This window comes from Plectropomus leopardus, chromosome 13 (genome assembly GCF_008729295.1).
Source record: "Plectropomus leopardus isolate mb chromosome 13, YSFRI_Pleo_2.0, whole genome shotgun sequence".
NCBI classification, from domain to species: Eukaryota; Metazoa; Chordata; class Actinopteri; order Perciformes; family Serranidae; genus Plectropomus; species Plectropomus leopardus.
Window position 1 is genome coordinate 15,855,184 of NC_056475.1, and position 22,078 is coordinate 15,877,261.

General features: G+C 38.5%; 1 pseudogene; it reads right to left on the reverse strand.

The window, feature by feature from the left end:
• Positions 1 to 7,858: 7,858 nt before the first annotated feature.
• Positions 7,859 to 9,088, reverse strand: LOC121952098 (annotated as a pseudogene).
• Between the last annotated feature and the right edge of the window lie 12,990 nt (positions 9,089 to 22,078).

Here is a 22,078-nt window from a genome sequence, read left to right on the forward strand (position 1 = left end):
TAGAACTGATAGTGCTCTCTCTGAAAACATCCCTCTTTAGAGATCACTTTTCTCTCTGTTTATTCACTGCCACAAGACCACTATACTCTGTTTCATTATTTTAATTTTCAGGCAAACATTATAGGTGCATAAAATACACGGTGTGAATGGGAAGTATATCTTTTATGTATTTTTCTAACTTGTTTAAAACAAGTTCACTGCATGACAATAAAATACTGCCTGGATATTCCTCTTCCTCTCAGCTGTGTTTGCATCCCAATGGTTATTACAGGATCCAAACAAATCCAGTTATGACCTTTAGAGGGATATCATTGTACATTTATAATAACATGAGCATGCACAATGGGATTATGCCAGAAAAATGACAAAATAGCAAGCATCAGCTCATATTTATTACAGCAGAGGCTCCTCGCTGCAGGTTTTTGTTTTTTGGTTTCAACCTCCTTGGGAAATCATACCTCACCTTCATCATTTTCAACCAAAAATACAGAATACAAAAACACATGTCTGCACAGAGTGATCAAAAAGTGCAGGATGCAACACCATGGATATCATATTAGTTATATATTATTATTAGATCAGCTGTTTTATGATATGTCAGCAATTAAAGGCTGTATGCATGAGACCCATTTTTCACTTTTGACACATTGGAAAAGAAGCAACAGAGAGAGAGAAGAACTGCTTGAGCTGGTAAGCCTCTGAGCCACGATGCTTGACTGCTAAGAAGAGCGACAAAGCAGTGAGGCAAACAGTTTGCTATTTTTTATACTCCCTGTCTAACTAAGTCTTTCAGTGTGGGAGTGTGTGCGTGCGCATGTGCGCCCGTGTGTGTGTGTGTGTGTGTGTGTGTGTGTGTGTGTGTGTGTGTGTGTGTGTGTGTGTGTGTGTGTGTGTGTGTGTGTGTGTGTCCCTTTTTCCTTGTTCTTGTAGCTAATGTTTGGGGTTTTTTTCTTTCTGCAAAACAAAAAGCAGCTTACCATCTCTTGGTTGGCTCTGTTGTCTGCTTGCACATTCTGTCTACTTAGCCTGTCCATCTCCTCCTGTATCCTGAACATAAGCCCAAAACAAGAGATGTCACCACACATGCACAAATACACACACACAAAAGAGCATCTGAATAAAATTATTCAGCGAGACCTGCAACAATGGAACCAGCAGCTAAAGCCGAGCAAGTTTTGGTGTGCCAAAAAGAAATATGTGTAAGGACAATTAAAAAGATCCTGCTTGCCTGCTGAAACATACTGTGCAATTGAAAAATAAAACAACACAACATTCATTTCACAAAAATAGCTCACTAGTACATTCTTACAATGCTACCATACATGTAGGAAGGTTATGTGCTTCAAAATATAAACTTTAAATTCTGCTTTTCCATCAGGCCTCATTGATGAGAAAAGGGAAAAAACAAGACAAAAAACAGAAGAGGGAGACTTGCCAGCAGAATCTGCAATTTTGGTAGATATTTTGGCATAAAACATCAGACTTGAATTCACAACATAACAAAAAAAGCACTGCTTTGAAATATAGATTATGCTACAACAGAAGCCTTACAAAAAATAAGCAAAGCAGTTTTCTGGGTGTACAACTGCTAAGAAATCTATCAGTCTTGATTTATCCTTGATTTTAACAAGCACTCGCTTCTTCCAACTACTAATGATAACCCAGCCCGTTCTTTTTCCCAGGGTGTCAATACAGCTGTTTTGTCATGCTCCTCATGTAACCGGTCGTGGCTTGTGATGTCTGTGTTGTGTTTGGATTAAGAGACCCAGACGAGGATATCTTTGGAGGCAGGCTCCATTTAATCTGACAACAGGTGAATAATACAAATCCTCTGGTCAATACAATATGCTGTCAAACTTCAGCTCCTCTCACATGAAGCACAACAGCAAAAAGGGCAATATTTTACATAATATATGAAAAAAACACGCTCGTAAAACATACCTGACAACAGGTGAATAATACAAATCATCAAGTGAATAGAGTATGCCCTCAAACTTCAGCTCCTATGCAAATTAAATAATATAGAAATATTTCTGCATATTCATGATGAGTTTAAGCTAGCAAACAAACTTTTAATAGCGTGTCTAAAACACGGAAATGTCAGACAATGATGCAGCTTCCCTCTCTCTTGAAGCACAATAGCAAAAAGAACAGAAGCTAACATGAGACACATAATATACCGGGGAACCCACTGAAATGAACGTCGAGGTACAGAAACAAATGTTCCACATATTGACTTTGGAGGCCCACCATATCAGCTTATAAATCTTTACACAGATTCTGTGTAATTATAATAAAACAAAACCCTTTAAGGTCTTTATGAGACACACTAGGCTTTCAAGTATATAATACAAGTCCATCCACTGCAATACTAAAGGCTGGGAGCATGTGATGTAGTATAAAGAGCAAGAAAGTCCACACAGGGTGGGGTGACGAGAGGTGGATGGGTCGAACAATACTGAACTTTCATCCAGGAGACCAAAGTTTGTGTCCCATGTGAAATCAAGAGCCTGTATAGACCTGGTACGAAAATGTCTCTTAGGTGATCTGATCACAAGAGTGCAGCGATAAATACAAGTGTAAATGTATTCCATCAGTTACTGTTATACAATCACTACAACCACTTGCTGAAGGGGTCTGGGATGAATTTCACCACATATCTTAGTCTGACATTAGTCCAGAATGTGGTTGTTGTTGCGACACCACATTAACGCTCTATAATTTACTTATTTTATGTCGAGTAAAACAAAGTGTTTCATGGCCATCTATCATTTTGCCCTATGGAAGGAGACGTGTTGAACAGCATGCTACAGAGCAGCTAGCAAAAGTGTGTACGTCGCAACTGTGTACGAGGCAGCAACGAAATCTGAACACAAGTGGTCAGCTCAAGATGCATGATGGGCACAAATATGAACAGCAATGTCTTGGCTGCCCACTTGTGTTCAGATCACAAACGCATGTTAAAGAGTAACTAAACCTTCCACTTTTAGCTTGACTGCCTCCTCCCTGGAACATGAAAAAGCCTCTTGATCCACAGCACCTCCCTGTCCACAGAGTTGGTGGGAGGGCGGCAACGGAGTGACAATAAGGGGCTCGGGGTGTGATGAAAGCAGGCTCCTGATGCCAGGGTCAGCTTATGGCTGGCAAAATTTAACTGCATTAGCCAGGTTTAACCTTTAGAAAGCAGTCAATATGCATATTTACATTACAATATGCAGATTTATTAACACTCAAATGTCAAAAGTGAAAGTATGCCCTGTGTGTCACTCTTAGACACCACGAGGCGTAACAAAGTGTTAGACAAACTAGGACTGAGAAGGGGTTGGATAGTCATTATATTACTCAAATATGAATTTACTTGTTGTTTTTTTTGTTTTTGGTGACTGAGCTGCTAAGGATGTAAGTAAAACTGACACTGCTCCTTTGTAAACACTTTCTTAAATACAAAGTACACACTGGCTACCGTTTATCATCTCTCCAGTCCACTGATAAATTTTGACAGAACAGAGCTAAACACACTCATGTAACACCATGTCGGATGATGTTGTCTCTCGGCTTTCCTCTCCACACCTCCTCCCCCACCCTGACCTCCATTTCTGCTCTTCTCCCTTCAGTCACCAATCCTTCTCTATTCTCCCTCTAAACCCGATTTTCCTGTCAAACGTCACATTCCCCAGGTCTCCTCTTTCTCCTCTCTCTCCCACTCAGCCCTGTTCCATCTCTTTTTTGCACTCTCAGTAACACGTAACCCTGCTGCCTTCTTTTGACTCAGATATCTGAATTATTTGATACTCTGGGTCTTTCCTTACAAAGCTGGGGATTCATGAGCTCAGGCTGAGTATTGCACCAACCCCGCTCCCACACAAGAAGCTTCAATTACACATGGCTGTCTGCATGATTACCGAGAACAGATCGAGTATGACACAGAGCAGTAGTGACAGAACATGTAGTGAGGGGGGAGAAGTGGCAAGCGAGGGAGAAATGAAGGTAGGGGTGGTGAGAAAATGTGGTAGACAGAGATGGAAGATGGACCAAGAGAGAAATATTTGTCCTGAGGTCCTTAAAATTTCAAATAAGCTCTGTTCTCACAAAACAAATGATCATAATCAACAGGATCTGACAGTTACCTTTTCCCACTGATGAGATTTCATGCACTCTGATCAGACTGAAGCAATATTCTGATTATTGCGCCCTTCAAATATTACCATAACCAAATTATTTTATTTGCATTAATGTCTTAATCTTGTTTCTATCAATTACAGGCCACTGAGTTCTAGCAACAACAGAGGCCCGGCAGGGTGTGTCAACTGTGTTGGACAACCTTTGCTTCAGGTTGTAAAGGTAGAATAAAGCAGCAGAAGTCATACTTTATTTTCACTATCATTTATAGTGGCTGTTTCATTTGGCCCATTTGCTCCACAATAAATGATACGCTCCAATACCTTGACCTGCAATAAGTGAAGCACTTCATACATTCCTCTACAGTTTTATGATGAAGTAATACAGACAAAGTATAGTAACAGTTTTATGTACAACTTATGACTTACATGAAAAAAAAGCTAGATGAACTGCTATAATTAATTTGGACAAGACTTAAAAACTTCACTTCAATACTGTTTGAAGCTCTGTTCTGCCAGGGAACGTTATATCATTAGATGAGGAAAGCATGCAGTATTTGTTGATTTTAAAATGGCTTTTGTGTACAAATGGATATTATTGCCTTTGTTTTCAAAAGGCAGGAGCCCAATTGCATTTGTTGTATTAAGCAAATATTGTCAAGTGGGTGTGAGGCAACAGGCGAAGGACTCAAATACAGACAATAATAGTTCAGGGATTTACTGACAAAGAGACCGGGGTTGGTTGGCAACAAGAGCTGGCTTGTACACAGCTATTTTCTGGTTCTTTGAAGGTCACAGAAACAAAAATGCAATATCAAGATGTTTGCTTTCTTAACCTGGATTTATCTACTAAGTTACACATATAAAGGGCTAACTTTTTGGTAAGGGTAACGTTTCAGTTCTAGAGTATTGAGACTAAAAATGTGGTCTGTGGACAAAAACGAATTATAAAACTGTGGAGATATTACTATTGTGTTACTGTTAATAGACATATGAATCAGCTGCATTTTGATATGAGACTTAAAAGCCTGTGATGAGTGATTGTACATCAGCTGATTTACCACAGTTGGGTCAAATGTGACCAGGGATTGACAAACATATTTTGAAATTGGTTGACACATATGCCAGTCTGTGATAGTGACTGCATTTTGAGAGATGCAACTATTTTGAAAGATTAAAAAAATAATAATGAATAATGATTATATTGTTGTTATTATGAATGGTGTATGGCAAAAATAATTAGACATTCCTTCTGATGAATTGCTTAAAAATCTTGGTGGGGGGGGTTGTTTTGTTTTTATAATAGGCAGATATTCAATGAATGTTAATATTTTCTGGGTCTTGTTTGAATTAAATCTTTTTTTTTTTAAAATTGTTTCTATTGAAACTAAACAAGCATTTTAACACTGTGCCAACAAATCCCTTGATGAGGCTGGTTTGCACAAATACACAACACAAGTTTAATCACAAATTACCTCAGTTCAGAAAACATTTGTGTACATTATAACACATTTATTTTGGAGCTTAGACCTTAATCTTTCATTTGCTAGTGGGTAAAACATTCTAACATAAATGATGCCAGAGAAATACAGCAGACAATGAAAAATGTGCTAAATAACTTACTGGCATGCAGTCCATGGATAAACAGGAACATGGGCATGAAAATGGTCCATGCAAAAAGTTTCAGGGTTGTAGGTATGCGTACCCTGAAAGCAAGGCACGAAGCATAAGGGTCCGGTATATGTACTGCAAGGCTGATGAGAAAGAGTAGAAAGAGGTGCAAGATTAGGTCAGGTGGCTGCAGGAGGAAGTGGTTGGGTGTGAGAGTCAGGTAACTGGGTGAGGTGAAAAGTCTGAGGTCATCTAGTGGATGGGAGGAGAATAGCAATGGTGGCAGCAAAGCAGTGGTGGAAGACATATGCAGATCCTTCTCTGAGGTAAAAGTACTAATACCACACTGTAAAAATACTCTGTTACAGGTCAAAGTTGTAAATGTTGATTAAGTAAAAGTAAAAAAAGTATAATCAAGAAAATATATCAAAAGTTTAAGTATCAAAAGTAAAAGTGTTAAATGCAGACAAATCTTTATAAAAAAAAAAAAAAATGAAAACACACCAAAATGTCAAACTTATAAAGAAGGGGAAAATAACAAACAAATCATTAAAATAAAAATTAAAATTAAATTAAATATGAATTTAATAGAAAAAAGAAAAAAATCACAACTTAAACTTTGAATTATCAAAACATGAGACACCCCAAAAACGCCCCAAATGCTCAAAATTATTTATTTTTAATTTTTTTAATGAAAACTTTTCTTTTTATATTTATCATAACAGTTGGCAAATAATTATCTGCCAGTCTACTGATTGATTATTCAACTAATTGTTGCAGCTGTACAAACCATCATAATGTATACATAATTTGTTATGTTTATTAATGCAAAAATCTTAATTTTCAAATTATTCTGTTCAGATAAATATAGTGAAATAAAAAGAACAACATTTCTACTCTGACATGTTGTGTGGTAAAAGTATAAAAAGCATGAAAAGAAAACATTCTACTCAAGTATAAGGACCTTGACTTGTACTGAAGTATAGTACTTGAGTAAATTCACTTAGTTACATTCCACCACTGGGACAAAGTAATTAGCAAATACAGGACTGAGCATGGATTGATTTATTACTATCTGGCACTGGCTCAGGGGCCCTCCCTGGCCTTCACCTGAGGGCCACAAAGAGATGCAAAGTAAACAACCACATGACACAACGATTCAAAAGAGACAAAAAATTACCAAATTAGACACAAAATTATCTAAAAGAGACACAGAACAACTACAAAGAGAGGCATATTTACCACTTTCAAAATTACCACAAAGACACAAGACCGCATAAAGATGAATAACAACTAAAACACGCAAAACAATAACAGCATGGGAAGAAAACAACAGGGCTGAATCAGCATCTCCGTGATACACTCAAAAAATGTCTCTGTTTTTGCTCATCTGATCGGCTTCCAGTCAGTGTTTCAAGGGATCACAAGGGGCACGTCCAGAGAGTGGCCTGCAAAACTTGGGCAACCACGGTAAAAAAAGTGTGGACATGCCACTGCTGATCACACAGGCAGAAAATCCACCTTTATTCTCATTATGGCATTAATGCCAGTGAGACACTATAAAGATTAATGAGTGACTCGAGCACCTGTCATCCACAACAGCTAGCAGTCTATACTGACAGCCTTTCATTTAACTTGATGGCTCTCTTTACAGCCGTCTGAAAGCTGCAGGTATCTGTTCCATCTGCAGTCTGTAATTAAAGTGATGATGTCACTATCACGCCACAGTTACTCACGGCAGATGTATTTGCTATGCAACCAGCACAAGACTATTGTAAGACCTCTGTGCATTCAACTAACAGATTAACATGATGCATCAGAAATTGTTTGGGTGATGCTTACAAAATGGTAGACTGTTATTTAAATAAGTTTGTGGCTCCAATAAAAGAAAAAATGACATAGCTGCCTATTTATGCAACAAGGTGAGGATTAATGTGATGTATAACACTCAGTTTAAGCTTGTGTAACAGTTAAAATCATAAAATGTTTCCCCTAAAAGGGAAACATATTGTAAATGTGGGTCAGAATCTGAGTCTGTGACAAAACCAGATGTCTTTTATGGGATGAAGTGCCCCAAAGCCTGCTTAACTGATGTCAGTATTAAGTATTTTTTCATGAAGATTCTACAGCTAAAACTCAAAGTAGACCAACACAAGGAAAACAGCTGTTTCAGCTCGTTGATGGCAAATACCTTCCAAGCCACAAAGACTCCCTGGCACCAAAGGACATGTCGTAATGCTTCACCTTCTTTCCTGCTTTGTAGGGAAGAATTAAAGGAAATCAGCTTCCCTGCTCCCATCTGGATTCAGAAAGTGGTCATATTCAAATGAATGTTGTTTAGGGTGGATCTTCTGGTCAATCTGGACAATATTGCAAGGAAGGGTTACCTTACGAATATTGTACTTGCAACCATCATCCATGCTGAAAGTCATACCCTGGCATGATGCTCTGGTGAGGAGGGGTGTAGCAGTGAGTCAAGTGGTCTCCTCTACAGTGCTATCCAAGACTGGCATATTCATCAGCATGTCGTACTGATCAAAGAGCCACCACGTAGCACTTCCTGGCCAGATTCCTTCAGAACCTTCTGTACCTCCCCTCTCATAACCGTTATAGCTTCAGGGTGCTTCATGAGGAAGAGGAGTGGCGAGAATGCAGAAGGCCCTGTGTTTCCTTGGGAAAGAAAAAGAAGCACAAGCATGTACCTGTCTATCACCGACTCCTTTATACCCAACTCCTGTCTGGCCTGCCACATGTCCCACACCAAGCAACTGATTTTGTCCTTGTTCTTCATCTTCTGCATTGACAGAGTGTTCCAGAAGAATGACTTCCCCCCTTTCTGCTTCCATCTTTCCCTTCAGGGGGCATGACTCCAAAAGTCAGATTAAGAAGGCAGTCGACAAATTTATAGAACTTGGAAAATAAGGCATCGGATTCAGCTTTGGCTTTCTCAACGTGTCCTTCAGACTCATGTGACACATTGCCAAAAAGGGATAAAGAACCAGCCCCAAAAATAATATTTTAGCTGTACTTAAATAGTCTTCTGTCCAGATCTTTTAAACTGCTGGTGAGCCAATATTCTGCTACATAACGCTTTGCATATCACACATCATGGACTGTGTCAACACCTCTAGTCCAGGCACCCTCAAGTGTTTGTGGCTGGTCATCGTGAGAATTTGGTGCTCATTTCCTTAAGATTTGCAGCCAAAGACTCATTGAATCAGCTGCCTGATAAACATGCTGATGTCCAGTTTTTCTCGACTCTCCTTAACAAAGGCCCCGGATGATAAAGAGTCCATAATGAGTGTGGTATAAATGCCTCCAGACTGCACCATGACTATATCACCAAGCCTTTGCTTCATCTTGTCTAAGAATTTAAATGTGTCCTTGCGGAACTCTAAGACCTGACCCAGTCAGGGGGTGAGTCCCTCATACAATTTGTGCCCAGGAAAAAAGTTCAAGTGAGTCATCATAGTCTGATCAATGCCTGAGGCTTGAGTCAAGTGGACATCAGAGGACATCTTTCTGGCCGTTAACTGCATAACATTACCCAGCTATCAGCCAAAAAGCCATTGGAATTTATATAAGAGTATACCTACTTTCTCCTCTGTAATGCACCCATCTACCTGGTAGTACATTCACCTCATCACCTACGACTACACCACTGAGAGGAGCATATGGAGAGAGAAAGAATATGAAAACAACAAATATGTGTTAAAATCGACAGGAGGGAAGCTAGTTAACACCTAATGATGATCACGTAAGCTGCATTGATTTACACTGTTAAGTGTTCATGCTCTACTCAGTAAAAATGAATACTGGGGAAGGTAAATTAGGCTGTAACGTTCTCATGGTGTGTTCAGTATAATCTTGGAAAATGATGGTTAAGGTGAGAAACTTGAGTAAATACAGCAGCATGAAGGAGAAGTTTGTCAATGTTTTCACAGAAATATAAAATGCTGTTACAGAGGAAATTATGATATATAACACAAAAGGGGTTTTGCATATTTTTTAAAAGAAGATATTAAAGAAGGTTATTTTAAAGGTTGTTTCATAAATGTGTATTAGATTTTTGTATTGCAATTTGGCTTAATTACTTAAAAACAGTTCAGTTATTTGTATAGTGTAGATTTCTGTATTTCCCTGGCAGAAAAGATCTTTCACATTAGGTTATTTATACATTAACACAGATAGGCCAGTATGGAAGTTTTTTCATGGTTTCAAATAGTTATAACCCACAAAAGTATTAACATAATCCAGAAATATGTCACTATGCAGACATATGTAAATGTAAATGTATTTTTTTCTTTTTTGTTGTTGTTGTGTGAAGTAAATATGCATAAATTACTCAATAAAGCATATATTTTTATTCAGTTTTTGTATTTGGGTCAGTGGGTTTTTGTGCGTCTATTGTATGCATTCCATTTTATTTAACGTTGAACTTAATGTTCCCCTCTATTGACTGTTCTTTGCAAGACAGATTGCCCCTCTGACACATGGAAGTGTTATTGACTTGCAGGAAGAGCAACAATGAACAAAACTAAAGGTAGAAGCTCTATAAGAAAGGCAGTGTGATGATTTAAGCTGAATGCTAATCAAATAAAATCAAACTTATTTGTGTAGCACCTAGAGGTTAGTGCAATTCAAATTGCTTCACAGATTACTCAGGCTGATACTAAGACAGCACAAAGAAATAAAACAAATTGAGACTAATGCACATGAGAAATAAAAATGAAAATGAAGATTGAAAAAATGTTTTTTTTTAAATAAATAAATAAATAAACAGATAGGAAAATAAGAGCAAATTAATAAAACAACAACAAAAAAAAATTATAAAACAATTCAGTTCTGGTGGTAGAGGTCAGTAAATTATACTTTCATTAAATTTTCTCAATCAGGCAGAGGGCCATAAGATGTTTCAAAATGTACAAAGCATACTTTTCAGTTTGTCAGACAAGACCATTTAGCTTACCTACCTGTTATGTGTCATACTGAACACCAGGGGACCTTAAGTGCACAAAGATCTTGAATAGAGTGTCCTCTTTTCTATTTATTAAATAAAGAAATCAATTTTGAATCGAAAATCCAGTCTGAAATCAAATTTAGAGATTCCCACCTCTAGTACAAAGCAGCCACTGTCCTTAAAAAACAAACAAAAAAAACCCAAACAACAACAAACAAACACGTATTCGTGTTTGTTCGTTTTCAAGCACTTGTCTCAAGCACTGTGAGAAAACTGGCTCAGTGTTTTGTGAAAAGCTTCACATCGCACCTAGATGCTTATTTCATCCAAACTATTTTCAAAATATGGTCCTGTATATCAAACAGAGAGAGAGCAAAGGTGATGGATTGTGCCATTATCCGCAAACAGGTTTCTGCACCAAAATTTGTCATATTCCTGACCTTGGCTGCTGAAATGAATAGTACACTCCACTTGCCCTGTCACCAAAACTTTTTTTACCCCCCACAACTTCTGCTCTATTATCCCACTGCCCTGTTAAAAAAAGAAAATAACTCAGATCAGAGTTTCAGTTGAGTAAATCAGGATGTGCTTAGCACTGGACGTGGTACAGAATATTGCAATGACACTCAGTGGGATTAAGATAATGGAGTTGTTATTGAACAAAAGAAAATTGGCATGCAGAAAATCACTCTTCCAAACCATTAAATGACTCATGTTTTGAATCAGTTTCTAAGGAACAAAATTTGTTTATACTAATATCTTTCCTAGATATTAAAGCCTTTATGCACTCACATTAGTATTTTGCAAAAGACAACAAACAAACAAAAAGCAGAATATATAAGCAGCTGTAATAAAGTAAAAAACAATATAGAAGTGCATTATGATAATGCTTTACATTCATCCCACATCGCAGAAAAGAAAGACTAAGCTATTGGCCTTTTGCACAGCAGCCTAATTTTAGCCAGGGCCGCTATAACTACATCTATTCCCCTTTTTGAAGGGCTACTCAGGATTGAATTGTTGCAGGGGTGTGATCATGTTCAGGCAGAAAGAGAGCAGATAAGAATGCTCAAGGACACTTGTTTTGAAAGGCACTTTTTGAAGTTATTGATTTTTTTCCCCCTCCTTTGCATGTGTTAGTGCTCATTTGAATGACCTTGTTGTGCTGGTAATATCAACATCCAAGCAGCGTACCGCGGCGTAACCATCATCAGTGTGCAGATGATCCCATGTATTTTAATTACTTAACATTAGACGTTTAATTGTGGCAAGAAAAAGATTTTGCTCTATCCCTTTATCTATTTTTTTATTAAATTTTTCCTGTCTGCCTTCCTTTTATTGTCCTGACTTTATCTAATTCCTTGACCTTTCTTCACCTCCATTTCTTATTCTTCACCCACCGTCTGTGGATATCTCTTTCAGCTCGCCATCACTATGCCATAGTGAGGAGAAAAGGTGGTGTCTTCGTAATAAATTACAGCATAGGGAATTTCATGGGAGCATTAGTCTAAAATGCCTTGCAGTACCAGGGCAAAATCCATATTTCTGGCATAGTTGTCTCCAGCGGAAAATGGACCGCAAACCCTTTGGTGCCAAATTCTCTCTATTCAGCCGCATTTGTCACACACGGTACAGCAGGTAATGTGGTTTCTCAAGGCCAGACATATCAGTGTGTATGTTTACATATGTATTTCTAGAGTCAACTATGATGGGATTTCACTAAGATATGAGTGGGAAAATCAGAAGTCAACGTTTATTCCTAATGTACACATAACTTGAAACTTTGACTTTCTGAGTTATACGGATCAAGTGGGTATCTTCTAATATTTGTTTTTTTTCATATGACTCTAGTAGTCAATCCTTTGAAACCAAAGCAAATAGGTTTTATGACAGCTTTAGTTACTGCACAAATTATTATTTTTGCATGAAAAACACAAGAGGAGTTCATAAAATATGATGTTTTGTCATAAATTAAATGACCACAGAGTCTATTCAAGTACAGCTGCAACAATTGTTGATTAATCAATCAGTCAACTCACAGAAAATCAATTGCCTACAACTTTGATAAACATTTTATTTTCATTTTTCATTTCTTTTTAATAATATTGAGGTTTTGTGCGTTGTATTCTATTTTTTATTTTATTTTGAAGTTTAGTCTTTTTTTTATTCTATAATTTGTCTTTTGGGAATTTTTCTTCATTAAAATAATTCTGAATTTTTGGGATGTTTTTTATTTCCTTCTTTTTCTAATAGTTATTTTTAAAGATTTTTCTGCAATGGGTACTTTTACTTTTAATACTTAAAGTACATTTTCCTGACTATACATACTTCCTTTTACTTAAGTAACATTGTCAGTGCAGCCATTTTACTTGCAGCAGAGTTTTTTCACAAGGTGGTATTAGTACTTTTACTTAAGTAAAGGATCTGAATACTTTGTCTACCACTGCATATTGGTCAGATAGTTGCACAGTTTTATTAACCAGTGAACAATGAAAAACTAGTTGCAATAATGAAACAAACCCTTTGAAATGTGGGTGAGGTATTCAAAAGAAAATCACACCATTTACTGTTGTTATCACTGGGAGGCAGAGGAAATGCACATATCAGTGCTTTAAATACCATAATATCCTTGCGTTCCTACCTTCCAGTCTGTCATGTGTAAGATCTGAGGAGCTTCACAGACCATGGCTGTCATTTGTTTTCCCTGCACTTGATTTCATACTGAGTGTCTCTGTTTTTCTGTGCCTCTCATCCTTGTCTTTCTGATCCCCGCCTGCACACTCTCTCTTACACATTGTTCCACCAGATGTCTACTTTGAAACATCAACTTTTACCCCCTTTCAGATTGTCAATGAAACTCTGAGACGCAGGTGTAGAGCACGTTGGTGGCTTCGTTTTCCTCTCCCCTCTCATCTCTCTTTTGCATAAATATTTGTCCGCCTGTCTTCATCTCTGTCTGTTTCTGTCTTGCTATTTTTATCACAGTCTTTCTTCCTGTCTACTCTTTTGGTTTACCCTGTCGCTCTCCTGTCCTTTACTTTGTCTCTCTTTCTTTCTCTCTCTATCCGTGTACTGCTCTCAGCTGTACTAATGAAAGGATGACTGATGTAGGTGCTGGCTGAGAGATGGAACCTGTCATTTGTTTTCCTGTTTTCTGCGGGGCTTGCCTAGGGCCAAACTCACCTCGACCACATACTGTAAGTAGCTGTATGAGCTTTTAGTCCATGCTAAATTAGCACACAGGAGTACAGTAAAACATATTATATCCATACATATGCATGAACAGACTACGCATTTACTGCCCCCAGCTGACTGTTTCCACTTACAGACAAATGTTTGCTGGTGTCCCAGGAAGTGGGAGTCAAAACAATACCCTGTAATTGAATCCCTGTTGTCAGTGTGTACCTCACTCCCTCTCTCTTATTGTAGCAACAATCTCTCACAGTCAGTCTCTCTCTTGAAGGGCGTTTGCCTCTTTGCTTGTCTTTCTGTCTTCCATTTGTCTCTTTACCTGGTCCTGTGTCTTTTCCTTCTAGAGTTGACTTTTGGCAGCATTCCTTTCACTATTTGCATGCATTGGTGGATCTTCCTATAGGCAAAACAGACAGACAGACAGCCGGTTTTGAATCGATCAAACTTTACTGCTCTTCACAGAAACCCTACTGTCAACTAGCATTTTGGAGGTGTAACTATGGAGTGACACAGAGAATATACAAAAATATATAAATAAACTAAATAATGAGAACAATAATAATAATAATAACTGGGAGTGGGAGGCACCAGGTAAAGCTTTCCTATGGTGCTGAATGTTTTAGATCAGGCACTGTTTGCATGTCTGAATGGTATGCAACAAATTTACGAGACTGGTATCCCAACTAGGTAAAAATTGTTTGAATCTTTGTGTCCGTTTCTCTGTGTGTGGTCATGCATACCACTTGTGCAAATACATTAGTGAGTGCAAATACACTCATGTGTGCATTTGTGTCGTGGACAAGCGTGTGTGTCCTTTGCACGCTGAATGACACCTAAACCAGTCGGTCTCCTCCATGCCTCATCGCTCTTCATTGTTTTCCTGTTCGTCTGACTGACATGTCATCCTCAAAAGATGTTTGCATCGCCTAGGCACTCTAGATTGGACACGCTTGCGCGATCCCAGCCTGGGCTGTGTTTGAAGAAAGACAGGCAGTTTGGTTCTGGTTTATTTATAGTCTCCCACACTTGTTCACACTCTGGAGACTATGTTTTGATTAGACGTCGCACAAGGGGAGATCAGGGCCTCAGTAGTTACACGTTATCTGTAGTATTCATAGTATTTGTTTTAATGTTTTCAGATTGGTGAGGTGAGTCAAATCAGGACAAGTCAATCATTTCTGGAAAGTTTCTCATCAAAGAGAGACATAAAACTTGCTGGAGTGTTGATGTTTGTTGTCAGTGTGTTTCCACATTTCACTGGTGTATATACAGTATGCACATTAAAATTAAACAGAAAGCAGCTCAGAATTTACAAATAGGTCACTTTAAACTTAACATTGATGGGCTGGATAAGAAATTATGTTCATCAGCATCAGTCACTTCACTTTAAAATGTAAGATAATCCAAGTCCCTGGATGCTGATAGGCACTACTGAGCTTTATTAAAGGATTGAATGTTGACTAAAGTAGAACTATATTCCCAGGGACTTAATTCCATCTTAGTATTTTATTAGGCTTCTAACCACTCTATCTGCCTCCTTCTGGACTCTCCAGAGCTTTTGGAGAAATTATTGGGCAGATTGGCATAAAATTTTGTACAAACATTTATGATCCCCACAGAGTCAATCCTAATAACTATGGTGAAATCCTGACTTATCGTCTATTGATCATATGAGCTTCACTTCTGTGGTTTTGACTGAAATGTCTCAATAAAACTGGATGGACTGCAGTAAAATTTGGTACATACATTCATGTTCTCTCAAGGATTAACTATTACCGCCTTGTTCAGAACTTAAGTTCTGGTCAACACTTTTATTCGTCCAACACTTGTATTTTTGATTAAACGTGCAAAACTAATGACATTCCCATCTACATTAGATGTACTTTATGTTTAGAGCCAATTGACAGATACTGTTACAATCAGTCGTTTCAGGATTTTGCTGGCTGTATTTTGATTTGTTGCTTTATTTGATTTGTATCTAAGAAGTTCTACTAATTGTAGAACTTCTTTGAGTGAGAGTGAAATTGCGCTGTCCTGAGTTGGTGATTTATACAACACTAATGTTGCAGCTAATGCTTTGGTAATTTGTCCTGTCTGTTGTCCACACACTCCGACCCTTCTCCAGGTGTGTTTTGTGGTAGAAAAATACTGTCAATCGACGACTTTTGTTTGTTAACCCCTGCATTCAAGCAGAACATCAGGTAATTGCCTTGCCTTCAACAGTAATTTTGGTTGGTAAATGTGAGATGTTTGCATCTTTACAACAAGAAACAAGGAGGTGATTTTGAAGATGTTCTGTGGGGTAATGCTATGACTTGTGGAACTCGCAGGCGAAAACGTTGCAGCGGTTGGAAAAGGTTGCAGGAATTGCTTGAATTTGGGTTAATTGTGGTAGCAACATCCCGGAAGGGCTATGCAAATTTCTGCAATGTGAATATGTCTTTGCCATTGGAACTATTTTCTTCTGAAGGAATGAGTGAACTAGACTTTTGAAAGACATATTACTTCTTAAAGCACTCAGAATCTTACTTCTGATCATTTTGAGTTATGTGGGTTGAATTATGTGGGTTGAAAGGGCAAGAGAGAAGAGTGAGGGATGCGGACAGGTGAATAAGAGCAGTAAGCCACCAACCTGTAAGGAAAACTCCCTGGTCATATCTCTAAGTGACAACTGTGACAAGCACGCACACACTCATCTAAAGGTCTGTGATAAGGTAATCCATTTACTGGTGTGGGCCAGTATCCTGCTATCATGCTGAATGATGGAAACTAGCTTTCATCTTTCAGGTCTCTCCCTCTGCATATAATTCTCTCTCTCCCTCTCTCTCTCATACACACACACACACACACACACACACACATTTTATCATTTTAAAGGATTAATCAGCTTATGAGTATATGTAGGTGGTGAGAAGAAAACTCACAAAGATAAGCAGTTTCAGCTTGAGCCAGTAGGCAGGTGTAATGTATTTCAATCACACATTCTCAAATAGTTCCTTGGCTTTGAAAGATCCTGTTCTGGTTCAATTCTGTACATGATTCTTTAGAGGCTGAAGATTATGAAAGGATATTTTTAAAATAAAGCAGAATAATAATGTGAGGACAGACGGGATACTTCAGAAACTATTCAGATTTGGAAAGACAAAAGAGTCAGGAACATTTACGGACACACACACTTACACCTGTCATAGAAGAGGGGCTTCTGACTTTCAGTTTATTGTTGGCAGTCTTTGAATTAAGCTGTGGTCCATCTGTCGTTGTGTGTGCACGCACGCCTGTGTGTGTGTGTGTGTGTCTGTGTGTGTCTTAATGAGCTCCACAGAGCTACTTGTTTTGATGTTTTATTCTATTGTTTATTCAATTGAAATCTAGTGCATTTGGCACCATGCACATTCCATCTTATTTTTTTTGGTGCTCTGTGTGTGTGTGTGTGTGTGTGTGTGTGTGTGCGTGTGTGTGTGTGTATGTACTATCTGCATCTCTCTGTAAGCATAAACATGCATAGGCACTTTATTTGTTGCTAATTAATTTTTTTTAATGTTTTGGACATGGAAGCCGATTGACTAATGTTCCAGTTATAGTCTCAGAGGAAATTCAAATCAACAAACAAGGACCTTATTCTGAAAAACACAGAAGAGGCAGCATACAGCTTGATCTCATGGTAATTCTTGGAAAATCCTTGAAGAAGCAGTGGATGTAGTTCATCACTCTGTGTGTATATGTGATTGGAAAAACCCACTTCAGCATATATAAGGCAATGGTTGCATGGGCCATTTAAATGTTAACTGTCAACACTGAAGGCAAACAGAACAGAGATGAAGATACACAGAATAAAAAAAGGGTATTTTAACCACACTGGTTTGACGTTCTTTAGTCTATCAGATAAATCACAGCTGTCACAGTTTGACAAAGATGTAAATGTGTCAAACAGATGACTCATCAGACCACCAAAATGTTTTTTATCGCTCATGTTTTCAACTCTCACATTCCTGTATGGATTTCAGAGGGGCCCCACCAGGCCCAGAGGAGAGGCCCTAAGGGTCAAGGGTACCCCATAAGCATGAGTCTGAGTGTGAAGTGCCTGATATTAAGATTTCTCATTGCACAGTGAAATGCCAAAAAGTCCTTCTGGCCTAAACATCCACTTTGAAGATGTCACAAGAAAGAAGCCATCATGACACCTTAAAAAGGACCATTTACTGCCTCAGGTTTCCTGTTGGACATTTAGGAAAAGTGCTGCGTGCTGACATCATGCAATATTTGCCTGCATGGAAGAAGCAAATATGACCTTTATCTGAAAAACACAAAACAGGCAGCATGCAGCTTGAGGTAAATGAGGTTCTTGTGGTTAATTCTTCGGAAATCAGCATTGAATCTGGTTGCATCCCTTTGTGTGTATACTTGCTTGGAAAAAAATCAGTGGCAGTTGATATATAGAAATGGTTGAAAGGGCCGCTTAAATATTGACAAGCATGCTCAGACTGTTAAACGACTTAATAATTAAAGGGAATATCAGATGTAGTTCTGTCTGTCCCTTATTTTGTTTATTTATGAACAAGCTCAAGGCTACAAACTGACATCATGTCCTTCCACTGGGGCTTTGCCATTTAACAAGTGATTATCTTAAACTGAAAACACCTCTTTGTATATGTTCTATGATGTCAATGTGAAAAGAGCAGCTCAATATTCATGAGTGTAGCCACAAGGTTATACCACTGCGGCATCATGGGAGAAACACTAGGCTTGCGGTTGATTAGTGTAGAGAGACTGTGACATTTTAACAATACGTGCAGGACGCGTCTTCAGCCATTAATCACAGTCGGTAGCATGGAAACATACAGGACTACTAATGGAACAGTCAATCCATGTAAACATCCTCATTGAAATGATGCTTTGCTCTGATTATTGGCCATGATCTGATTATGATGTTCATGTAAACATAGCCAATGTCTAGTTCCACTTCCCCTCATTCATTTTAAAGTGCATGTCGTATGTAATTAGATCTTTACAATTGGCTTGAAATGAAGTCATGCACCAGCTAACAATCACGCCACAAATACACAGACAGGCGTGAGCCACATAGAAACCACCACAGCTGAATGTCAAGGTTAATGTATAAATGCTTTAAGAGTTCCTATTAAGGCTACCAGATGTTGACTTTTTAACCCCCCCCCCCCCCCCCCCCCCCCAAAAAAAATCCCTGAATTCAAATTGAAATGAGGACAGAAAATGAGGTAAATAATATAAAGTTACAGAGGTTAGGTTCAGGTAAGTATGGTTACTGTGGTTAGGTTAAGAAAAGAAACAAAGTGAGAACTTACCCTAAAATGACTCCAAAAAGAAGCTCACATAGTTCAAAACACCAGTCACTTGGGAAAGCGTCCTGGGGGGTGGGGGAAACCTGTGTTTTGTGACCCATTCACTGCTCCAACCTTCCTCCTGAGAGGACGGCTCAGGAACACTTCCTAATTTCCTCCTGTCAACGCATTAGTCATTGAACAGGTGTGGTGGAAAACACACAAAGACAGGAAGTTATGTGAGATAAAACCTGTGAGGAGAAATAACAAAGTAAAACAGGAAACACTTATAATACAACACTAAAAAACAAATCATAATAATAACAAATTATGTGAAAACCAAGACAGATGCTAATATAACCTACTTAAAAAATATCATACCAGAAAGTCTATAAAAGGAATATAATGCAGAAATATTCTTTACTGACTTCTAACACTGACAGTGTGGAAAACCATCAGATCACTAAATATTTGAATATAAAAAGGATGCCCCAAAATATTTAGACTATGACTAGGCTTTCACTGTTAGATATATATACCCTTACACAGTAGGCAGTTTACTGGTGTTTTAATCCTGAGTGACATTTAATGTGAATGACAGGATGACAATGATTTTGGCCAGTTATGTGCTGCAGAAACACTACACATCACCAAAACAACTCGCTCATATTTTCAACGCATTTTCCACACATGCAACTAATTGATTTAACATATGTGTTGGTGGCTATTATAGTGTGAATTCTAAATTACCCTGACATAATTATAATGCCAGCAGCTGCAGGCATGCAAGAGTCAGATGCTTTTATAGTTTAATCATCAGTGTTCTGTGGCATATATGTTTGTAGTTACGATGAGAAATGTCTGCTGGACCACATCTGAAGCTGCCACACAAGTCTGGCATGGTGAGGGAGGGGAGGAAGGATTGAGTCGGGTAGGGAGGGAGTGTTGAGAAGGATGGAGGATGGAGAAGATGAATCCCAAAGACTTTGCATCATTCGTTCTCACACTTCCTCTCTTTTCCTCTCCGCACCATTGCAACTGCCTTCACAGTGTACACCTACACATTTTTCCACACTTGCTAAGGCACTGCAGACTTTTGACATGTCGTAATCACACACGCACACACAGACACACACACACAGACACACACACACACACACACACACACACACACACACACACACACACACACACACGTTTGAGGTGCCAGATGAAAGAACACCTACATCAATGGACTGTGGAAGCGCATGTGTCGTAGAGATAAAAGCATTATGCAACACATGCCAGCCTGTAACAAGCCTCCATGTCATGTCAGCTATGAGGTACCCTACAAACACACACATATACTGTTTACACTCTTATAGGTCACATAATATTAGGAATATATGAAAAGACATATAGAAGACATGCAGCACATGAAAACAAATGTGACAAGACTGACAGATTGAAAAATGGCCTGTAGGAGTTTCCCCAGATGATTGGCAGAAACATTATTTATTAAGGCTACATCCTGATGTTACTCATATAATATAGACTATATATCAAAATGTTTGTTTCCCATGGAAAAACCAAAGATACATCTATACAACATATTATAAATAAGCACTGTGAGACTGGTAGGTAAGCAGGCATGAAGCCAGAAGAGAATAAGAATTCATAATGTAGATTTTTACTGTTTTATCGGGGAAATCAATCACATGCAAAATTTATGATGTTATGCTGACATGCTCGCCGAATTTGTTACATGCCACTTACCACAGAATGTGTTCTGGCCTACATTTTTACCGCTTTTTTCCCCTGAATTTTATGTTCATCAGGCAAAGCTGAAAAAGCACATTCATTTTATTCATGAAATCCCAAACTTGTAGTCTGTGAGGATTTCCTTTACCTCCTGTTCCTCTCCTCCCTGTTGGCATGCCACCTTCACCTCTACTTTAATCCACACCGATATTCACACACACACGCACGCACGCACACAGACCCAAATCATGCGCATCTTCATCTCTACAATGATCAACTCATCACTTTTATCTATGGGGCTGTACCATCTAGAGACAGTGTGTTCGTAAAACCCTTAGTTATTCAATATAAACAACGACAACAAACAGGCATAACAAACAAAAATTAAGTAACATACACACCAAAAATAACATGCTTTAACAACCATAACACAACATTTTCCCAGCCAGCACTTGTATGTGTGGCCCATGTGGGAAGTATATGGGCTGAAAAATGGGCCCTATATGGGATTGTCCACATGTTTCATAATGGCCTTAGGCCAACTGCCCACTTGTTTACACAACTGGGCCCCTGATAAGATGCTCAATTTGGGCCCATACCCATTTGATAGCCCTTGCATTACACATATGCAATTCATGCATATGAACAATTGGCAAGGGGCCATTATGGAACCCATGGACAATACTGCATAGGGCCCATTTTTCAGCCCATTTATTACCCACCTCCAGAGAGCTACTTACAATATAAATTGATGAACAGGAAAGTTTCCCAAGCATGCCCAACTCAGTCCCTCCCCTATCACTTTTAGCCAAGGTGACCATCGGTCTGTGAATTGTGCATTTTTCCAGCCTCAGCATTGTGCCAAGTCTTTGAACTACTGACCGCCACGTGTCATAGGTTGGAGGATCTTTTTAAAGCCAGCTCAGTGTCACTGCTTTCTTGGCTGCTGCAAGAAGCAGTAAGTATCTCTTTTTCTTGCTCATCACTACTTCTGGATGGCCTCAAGAATGGCCAGTGATGGGTCCCTGGGTAGTTGACAGCCAAATGTTTTATCAGATAATTCAAATTTCTCACTCCAAAAGATAGAGAGGACACTTTATGTGTATGGTCTGCATACAAGTATTTTTCAATGGAACTCTTTCCATAAGTTTGCATTAGTG